The following is a 9,382-nucleotide window of genomic DNA, read 5'->3' as shown; positions in this document are numbered from 1 at the left end:
ATTGATCCAGGATCGACCCATTCCTACATATAGATGAAATTGGTGTCTAGCATGAACATGTTTGCGGAATCAACAGAATTTGTAATTAAGGTGTTGAACCCTCTAGGCAAGTCGATATTAATAGATAAAGTTTGTAAGAATTTTCTTTTGACGATTCAAGGACATTGTTTTCTGGAAAATCTTATGCTTTTTTCATTTGACGAATTTGATGTAATACTTGGTATTGATTGGTTGACCGTCCATGATGTGATAGTAAACAGCGGTAGCAAGTATATGGAGTCAGTATATGTGGAAAGGATATGAAGCTTACCTTGAATTCATATTAAATACTAAAGAATCTGAATTGAAGATTGAGTCGGTACCGATAGTCCGTGAATATCCGGACGTGTTCCCAGAAGAGTTACTAGGGTTACCTCCTATTAGAGAGGTGGAATTCGGTATTGAGCTAGTACCGAAAATGATGCCTATTTCTATTGCTCCGTACAGAATGGCCCCTACTAAGTTGAAGGAGTTAAAATCACAGTTGCAAGAATTGATTGACAAAGGTTTTGCAAGACCGACCTCTTCACCTTGGGGTGCTCTCATTTTATTTGTAAAAAAGAAAGATGGATCGATGAGGTTGTGCATAGACTACCGGCAACTCAATAAGGTGACTATTAAGAATAAGTATCCCTTGCCTAGGATTGACGACTTGTTCAATCAGTTTAGGAGAGCCACCATATTTTCAAAAATAGATTTGAGATCCGGCTACTACCAGGTACGAGTTAAGGAGGCAGATGTGCCTAATACTTCCTTCAGGATGAGGTATGGTCACTACGAGTTCCTCGTCATGCCTTTTGGTCTAACAAATGCCCCAGTTGTGTTTATGGATTTAATGAATCATGTATTCCGGCCGTACTTGGACAAGTTTGTAGTAGTACTCATAAAAAGTAAAAAAAAATTGAGTGTTCCTAATATTTTAGTTCCCCGGTAACGGCACCAAAAACTTGATTGCGAGGTTTCGTGATAGGTTTTAAATATTAATAATTACTCGTTCTTGAACTAACTATGTAGGCAAGTATACCTATCGAACAGTAGTATAGTTTTAGCAAGACTGGATTGTCGAACCCAAAGGAACTAAAAGTACTAGTAATGACTGTCTTTTTATTATCTAGCCTAAGAATAAAGAGGTCTTGTTTTAATTAACTAATTATCTAAACTAAGAACTCACAGAGAAAAGAATTGGGGAATTGCTTTTGGGAAAAATCGATTGACTTAAGACAATACCTAAGGACAAATCCACCTAGACTTTACTTGTTATCCTGGCTCCGAATCGGACGATGTATTCATTCAACTTGTTCCGTAGAGATACCTAAGTTATGTTAGTATCCCTATTCAAGACTAATAACGTTTAATCTCTAGATTGAATAACTAAGACTTTTCTCTAATTAACATTCTAGGGTTGCATTAACTCGATTTATGGATCCCCTTATTAGGTTTCACCCTAATTCGACAAAATCTTGTCACCCTATTTCTAGGCACGCAATCAACTCTGCTTAATTATGACAAAAGTACTCTTAGACAGGGTCTATTCCTCCTCTGAATAAGAGCATGTCTTGAATCAGTATCCTGGGATATCAAAACAAGAATTAAGAACACATAATTAAGAACAAGTTAAATATTTATTGTACGATTCAAAAAATAATAACAATATTTGTCTTAGGTTTCATTCCCCTTAGGTATTTAGGGGTTTTAGTTCATGGCTAAATAAGAAAACATCTCAGAATAATAAAGAATACAAAACATAAAGAAAACCCAAAACTCCTGAAAGGAAATTGAGGAGAGATCTTCAGTCTTGATGATGAATCTGGCTTCTGAGATGGATCAATCGGCTTCCTTGGAGTAATTCCTTACTCCCCTTTCTCCGCCCCCTCTTTTTTTCCTTCTCTAGGGTGTATTTATAGGCTTTGGAATGCTTAAAAGCCCTCAAAATTAGCCTTTTCTGAATTGGAGTCAACTTGGGCTCGGCAAGGACACGCCTGTGGCACACGCCCGTGTTCAATTACTTCAGGCCATGTTCGAGCCTGCCAAATTGACACGGCTGTGTGGTCTACCTGTGTGAGAAGGTCCAGGCCGTGTTGATTTCGTACTTTGGCCCATTTTCTCCATTTTTGGCCCGTTTCTCGTTCCTTTCGCTCTCCTATGCTCTCCTAAGTATAAAACATGAAATTAAAGCAGTCGGAGCATCGAATTCACCAATTCTAATGGGAAATCATCCATAAAATGCATTAAACATGGGGTAAAAATATGTATAATTTACGGTTTATCAAGGGTCTAGTTCATAAATATGAAAGAAAACATCTCAAAAGAGTAAAGATAACAAAACATAAAGAAAGCCCAAAACTCCTGAAGGAAATTGAAGGGGGATCTTCAGTCTTGATGATGAATACGACTTCTGAGATGGATCAATCGGCCTTCCTTGATTAATCCCTTGCCTCCTACACCGTGTCCCCTTTTTAGTGCCTCCTTAGGTGTTTAAATAGGCTTTAGAATGCCAAAGAGCCCTCAAAAGTGGCCTTTTCCAAATAGGACTATACTTAGGCTCGACAGGGAAATACCTGTGTGACACGCTCGTATGTGAATGCTTTAGGCCCTGGTCAAGGCTGTTAAATAGGCACGGGCATGTGGTCTACCCGTGTAAGTCATGTTTCGATTCTACCAAATGGACACGGCCATTTGGACTACCCCTATGAGGAAGTCCAGGCCGTGTTGATTTCTCATGTTGATCCATTTTCTCCGTTTTTGGCCCGTTTCTCGCTCTTTTTATTCTTCTATGCTCACCTAAGTATAAAACATGAAATTAAAGGATTAGGAGCATCAAATTCATCAAATCTAAGGAGAAATCATCCATCAATGTGCTAAGCGTGGGATAAAAATATGTATAAATTACGGTTTATCAAATACCCCCACACTTAAGTGTTTGCTTGTCCTCAAACAAAATTCTCCACTCTCAACCAAAATAAACTCTTCTCAAATTATAATCCTTATCGATAAAATCTCAAAACAAACCATAAGTAGTCATATATTGGGAATTCAACTAGAAGAACATCAAAGTTTCAAACATTCCAAGTTGAGCATTTTATCACGAAAGCATAGGTGTCTCCCTTCATTTAAGTGATTACCTTTGATTCAAAATATTGCAAAGTTTAACATCCTCACTAAAGATTCACTCAAATCGCTCGAGGTGTTTAAAGACAATAAATGAAGAACTCATTAGTCAATATGGAACGTTATTACCATAGCCTTGCATGAAAATCAAATCTCCACCACTATATATTGAGATGATATGTCAATCAAAAGGTCTTTAGAGGGTTGTAACGTGGCTTTGGTTAGGGGGTGTGGTCACAAGCTGAAAGAAAAGGTTAGAATCAAGATTGAATTGAAAAATTACCTAACTAGAAAAATAGCTAATCATTAATTGAATACAAGTGAGCTTCAATTAACACTTAAGCTCAAAAAACGATGAATAACTACTAATATATATGTATGTATTGTATTTTTTTAAACAAGTCAAATAACATAGGAAATCTATAAAAATAATACATAGCTAAGCAATTTATTCAAATCAAATCTCGATAAAAATAGGGATCAAATTAATTTAGGGGATTTCAACAATAATGGGTTAAGGGTTAATGTTGAGGGAAAATTAATGATTGGGTTGTTAGGCTCAAGTGGGTTCACTAAGGGTTAATTGTAAAGGTAGGCTTTTATGGAGTGAGTAGGTTAAACCTAAGTGCCTTTATAATCTCGACATATCAAATCAAATGGTGTGGTATTGACATGCATAATCAAGCAAGTTCTAGAATGACAATTCAATATTGACGCACTTAAAGCAACAATAAAAGTGAGAATGAAAGAAATAATACATGCTCTACAGGTTCAAGATCTCACAAAAAATATGGTTTTTTGATGTTTAAACCTATGAATTTTAACTCAAGATAATACCTAAACTTGGGGAAACAACCTAAAAATTTTTAATTCTCAAAAATCAACTTTATCATGCTTGATTCTCTAATTCCTCAAACTTTGAATAGTCAATGCATAAATGCCTATGTTTTAATTCAAGACATATTAATAGAAAATCAAAAAGCAATCAAAATTCATTCTAATAATGATATGAGAAGACCAAATGAGAATAAGACAAAATTTAGGGATTTTTCTGATAATGATATAAAAGACCCCCCACACTTAAGATGTACATTGCCCTCAATGTACAAAGTTAGATTTACGATGGTATAGATATAAGACCATAAGATAGGGAGAGAAGTAAAAATTCCTAAATGATGAATGGATTCTTTGAATTGGAGTTATGGAGAATAATCAGCCAAGGCCCTGATAAGAGTGGAGGAGGATACTCTGGTGGTGGTAGAGGTTCATTAGTCCATAAGTCCTGCGCGAAAAGAATATTATATTTGGTAATAGTTATGGTTGTGGTCGAGCAGGACATGGCAGTCGTGGAGAACCTTTGCCAGTGGAGGTTTGAGTTCTTAGGTAATGATGAGCTTTGGAGTTCTTTATAACTGTGATAACATCAAGAATTCTTTAGGAAATATTAAGAGGCATAATTACTCGTAAAGGAATAGCCGAAACTATAAATTGTTTAATAAAAATTATAAAACCTAAAAATGAAATAATATTAAAGGAAATTAAAATAAAAATACTTAAAGAAGATAAATAAAGATAATAGTAAAAATAAAAATGATAATAAAAAAAGTTCTTAAACATCGTCATCGCCGGATGGTTCGCGAGGTGGTGGTGGCGATGAGATGTGAAGGTGCTGACAAATCTATTGAAGAGTAGCATCAATGTGATCAAAAGCTGAAAACACTACTACTCAAATTGAGTAAAGCACTCAGAGATGTCAGAGTATGAAGCCACCGCATGAACTAGATGATAGAGGGGTGGTGGCTGAGACGGTGGGTCCTCATGACTTGGAGGGACATCATCAGTAATGTCCTTTGGGTCTTCCTCCTCGGCGGACTGGACGAGGCGGTACTGAGGAGGGTAGGTTCCACGTCGTTTCTCAATCATCCTCATATGTAGCATACTTGAGATGCCCTGTGGGGACATCTGGCCGATAAGGGTGAGGGAGGATGATTGTGCTATTGTGTTGAGGAGCCTGAAGCACCGTGCCAGCCTAGTCACATAGGGGCCAATGGAGATGACTCCTCTCCTATGCCACTCCGTCTGATGGCGGATTACAAGGGCAATGAAATAGACAAGGTCGAAGATGTGCCAGTTTTCCATACTCCATAAAAAGTAGGCATCATGAGTGTTGACGATGCCGGTGCTCTCTCACCGTCCTGTCAGGGTGTGAGGAAGGATAGAGTGCAGGTATCTCAGGGACAAGGCAAGAGCCAATGCCTTGGAGTGGCTGGGGTCATAGGTGGCCGAGTCAGGGACTAAAGCTCTCCAAAACTTCAAAGAAGAATAGTGGATATGGCGATGAAGGGTGTCGAGCTCGTTGTCATTCATGAACTCCTCTGTATACAACCCTAGTGCAATTCAGAACTCGGGTACGCTCAACTAGCGAACCAAACCACCGAGGCAGAACTGGACCATTCCTAGATCATCAAACTCTATCATAACGGTTTGGAAGTGAAAGGTCGAACAGAGTTCCAGGGTTAGCTCGATGAACGTCTGCTCGATGATCCTAAAGAAGAGCTCCTACGGGTTAGTCTTCTGAAGAGCTCGGACCGCGTCAGCTAGTTAGACTTGTTCAAATGCGGCCTAGTCAATGTAGCGGCCCACACCTAAGGGTTGGGCCTGAAGTATCTAAAAGAGTTCTTCCTGGGGTCCTAAGGGTACTGAAGGGAAGGGTGGCGAATCTCAGCGATAGGACTTGAGGATGACGTTGCTCCTTTTCCCTTCTTCGAAGCGGGGACGGTGGTCTTTTTTCCACGTGAGGTTGACATGGTATACCTGCAATGAAACGTCAAACTTAAAACAATACTCCTCAAGAATAGCATGGAGAGGTACGCATGCATGTTAACATTAAAGAAGAATACTTCATGGGCATCACAGGTAACAGGTAAGATGAAAAGTAACTAAATCCTAATGGAAAACATTATTAACAATAGGAACATGGGAATAGTGCTAAATGAAATATCTAGTGAATGAATGCATGTGGGTTTGATAATATGAAATATGGTGTGGGTAAGCATGAAATCCATGTAAACAAGAAAAATGGATGAATGTAACATAATGCATTGACTAAAATGGAAATTTTCTAACAAAGAGCATAAGTATTACTATCATTATAACCATAAATATTTACCCAAATTAGTCAAATAAAACAATAAAAAATCATGAAACAAGTAAAATATTTAAAGAGAATAGAGAGAAAATAGTAGACAAACACAAGATGGAAGAGCTTGGGTCGGTGCACGGGCGTGGTAAGGAGGGCGTGAGCAAGAGTTGCGGCAGCTAGGGTTAGAGATTTTGGGGAAGGGGATGATGAATAGTGAGGGGTTTATATAGATTTTGAGGCACACGGCCGTGCCTTATTTCAGCCCGTGTTTATCGTGATTTTCAAATTTAGGCGCATTTGAAATTCATCCCACGCCTGTGTCCTTTGGGCGTGTCGATGCACACGGCCGTGTCGCACGGCTGTGTGTTCTACTTCGTTCGCTTCTCCCACACTCGTTTTGTTTTATCACACATCTGTGCTAAATTATCAGTTTCAACCACAATTTTCGAGACACGGGCGTGTCCCACGCTCGTGTTTTTTTGACAGGCTCGCCTACGGCCACGTTGCACAGTCGTGGTAACTTATCGCATCTCCTGATGGGAAAAATTTTGCCCTATTTTCACAACATTGTATCACACGACTGTGTCTCCATTCGTGGTGTGAGCACGGCCTAAGGCACGCCCGTGTGGAATAGAAAACTGTGTTTCAAGGACTCAGTTAGTGATTTGATGTTAAAAACTAAAATTTTAAAGAAATCAATACTGTTAGTGCTCAGGTTGCCTTTTGAGAAGTGTTTATTTATAGTCTAAGCTCGACTTACATCGATCTCGCATAGTCATGGTGGTTCAAGGAGTTTACACTCCTCATCCCTACTATCAATTTTATCAAACTAAGGTTTTAGACGAGTATTATTTACCTTGAAAGTGTCAAATTTAGGATGAATTACCTTGACTGTACCGTATGGAAAAGTATTCAGTACCGTGAGAGGAATTTCTCCATTAGATTCAGAAGTGGCAATACGAGGATCTGCTACATCCAATAGTACTTTGTCTCTAACCTTAAGTTGATTGGTGGAATATTGAGCTCGTCAAAGCGTGGTTTTAATTAATGTGTCCGCCATTCATCTAGTTTCTCAACTCGTAGCCTTCATTCTTCATAGATAGGTCCTTTGTTGTTGCTTGAACACGGCTCATGTGCGCTCTTCGAACCTATTTTCTGCATAGAGGGTTTCACCACATGATCAGTACTAGTAGTATGATTTATGCAATCACCCTCGATTTTTGTGGTGTTACTCGAAGTACGAGCTTGAAGAGTGATTTTTTTATCACCCACACGAAGTGTGAGTTCACTTGTACCAACATCAATTATCATTCTATCAGTTTCTAAAAAGGGCCTCCCTAAAATTAAAGGCACGTTACTATCCTCCTCTATGTCTAAAACAACGAAATCAACTGGGAATATAAATTTGTCAGTTTTAACGAGTACATCTTCAATAATACCCCTAGGAAATCTGATTGTTTTATCGGCTAATTAAATACTCATCCTAGTTTGTTTGGGTTTTCCAAGACCTAGTTGCTTAAACATTTTGTAAGGCATGACATTGATACTAGCCGCTAAATCAGTCAAAGCATTATTATCATCTAAGCTACCAATTAAACAAGGAATTGTAAAACTTCCTAGATCTTTTAATTTGTTGGCCAACTTATTCTGTAGTATGACTGAGCAAACCGCATTTAGCTCCACATGCGACGCCTCATCCAACTTCCGCTTATTTGTTAAAAGCTCCTTTAAGAATTTGACTGCGTTTGGCATCTGCGAAAGAGCTTCAATAAATGGTAAGTTAATATGTAATTTCTTTAATAACTTAAAGAATTTACCGAATTGTTCGTCTGTGCAGTCTTTCCTTATCGCATTGGGGTATGGCACACGAGGTTTGTACTCTTTACTTACCAGTGTTTGTTCACTGTGGTCTTCCTCACCTTTGCTTTTACTTACCACGATTCCTTGCCTTGGTTCTGGTTCAGGTTCCACTGACCCTTCCTTATCTTGGATGGTAATTGCGTTGAGTTGTTCCCTTGGGTTACATTCAGTGTTACTCGGTAGGCTACCTTGTGGTCGTTTAGATATTAATTTGGCGAGCTGTCCTATCTGAGTTTCGAGCCCTTGGATCGACGCTTTTTCATTCTTAAGTGCTATCTCGGTATTCTAGAAATGAGTTTTTGACACCAAGATGAATTTTGTTAGCATCTCCTCAAGGTTCGGCTTTTTCTCTTATTGGTAGGGTGGTTGTTGAAAGCCTAGAGGTGGTGGTCTCTAATTCCCTTGGCCTCCCCATGAGAAATTTGGGTGGTTCCTCCAACCTACATTGTAAGTGTTACTATAAGGATTATTTTGAGATCTAGGATTATTACCCATGTAATTTAATTGCTCGTTCTTAATGTTGTGGCCATAGGGTGGGTATTCTGAATTGCTTGATCCACCTCCACTTGCTTCGCACTACATTACTTGGAGAACCTGTGAAGAACAAATAAAACCGTCAAATTTTCTATTCAAAAGTTCTACCTAATTAGAGAGCATGGTGACTGAATCGATGTTAAACATGCCGACTGTTTTCGTTGGATTTGTCCTCATGACTTGCCACTAATAATTATTCAGTGACATCTCTTTTATAAATTCATAAGCATCTTTAGGTGTCCTATTATTGATTGTTCCACCAGCAGCTACGTCAATCATCTGTCTAGTCGAAGGGTTCAAGCCATTGTGAAACGTTTGAACCTGTAGCCAGGGTGGTAACCTCTAGTGAGGGCATCTTCTCAAAAGGTCCTTCTATCTCTCCCATACATCGTAGAGTGTTTCTAAATCCATCTGCACAAAAGAACAGATATCATTACGTAATTTAGCCGTTTTAGCCAGTGGAAAATATTTTAATAAAAACTTTTCAGTCATTTGTTCCCAAGTAGTGATTGACCCTTGGGGTAACGAGTTCAACCACTGTTTAGCTTTACTCCTCAACGAAAAGGGAAATAATCGAAGATGAATGGCATCATCAGAAATGCCATCGATTTTAAATGTATCGCAAAACTCTAGAAAATTCACCAAGTGAGCACTCTGATCTTCGTCCTGCAAACCATCAAACTGAACAAATTGCTGTAT

At 38.7% G+C, this 9,382-nt stretch overlaps 1 non-coding gene across 1 annotated transcript; it reads left to right on the top strand.

Annotated features, from left to right (window-relative positions):
* Window positions 1–9,020: 9,020 nt before the first annotated feature.
* Window positions 9,021–9,127, top strand: LOC121231211 (small nucleolar RNA R71). Its single transcript, XR_005929277.1, has one exon. It is a non-coding gene; the product is annotated as a small nucleolar RNA R71 (small nucleolar RNA).
* Window positions 9,128–9,382: the final 255 nt, after the last annotated feature.

Source organism: Gossypium hirsutum, chromosome A06 (assembly GCF_007990345.1).
Source record: "Gossypium hirsutum isolate 1008001.06 chromosome A06, Gossypium_hirsutum_v2.1, whole genome shotgun sequence".
NCBI lineage: Eukaryota > Viridiplantae > Streptophyta > Magnoliopsida > Malvales > Malvaceae > Gossypium > Gossypium hirsutum.
Note: the sequence above shows the minus strand (reverse complement) of the source record. Positions and strands in the feature narration are given on the sequence as shown.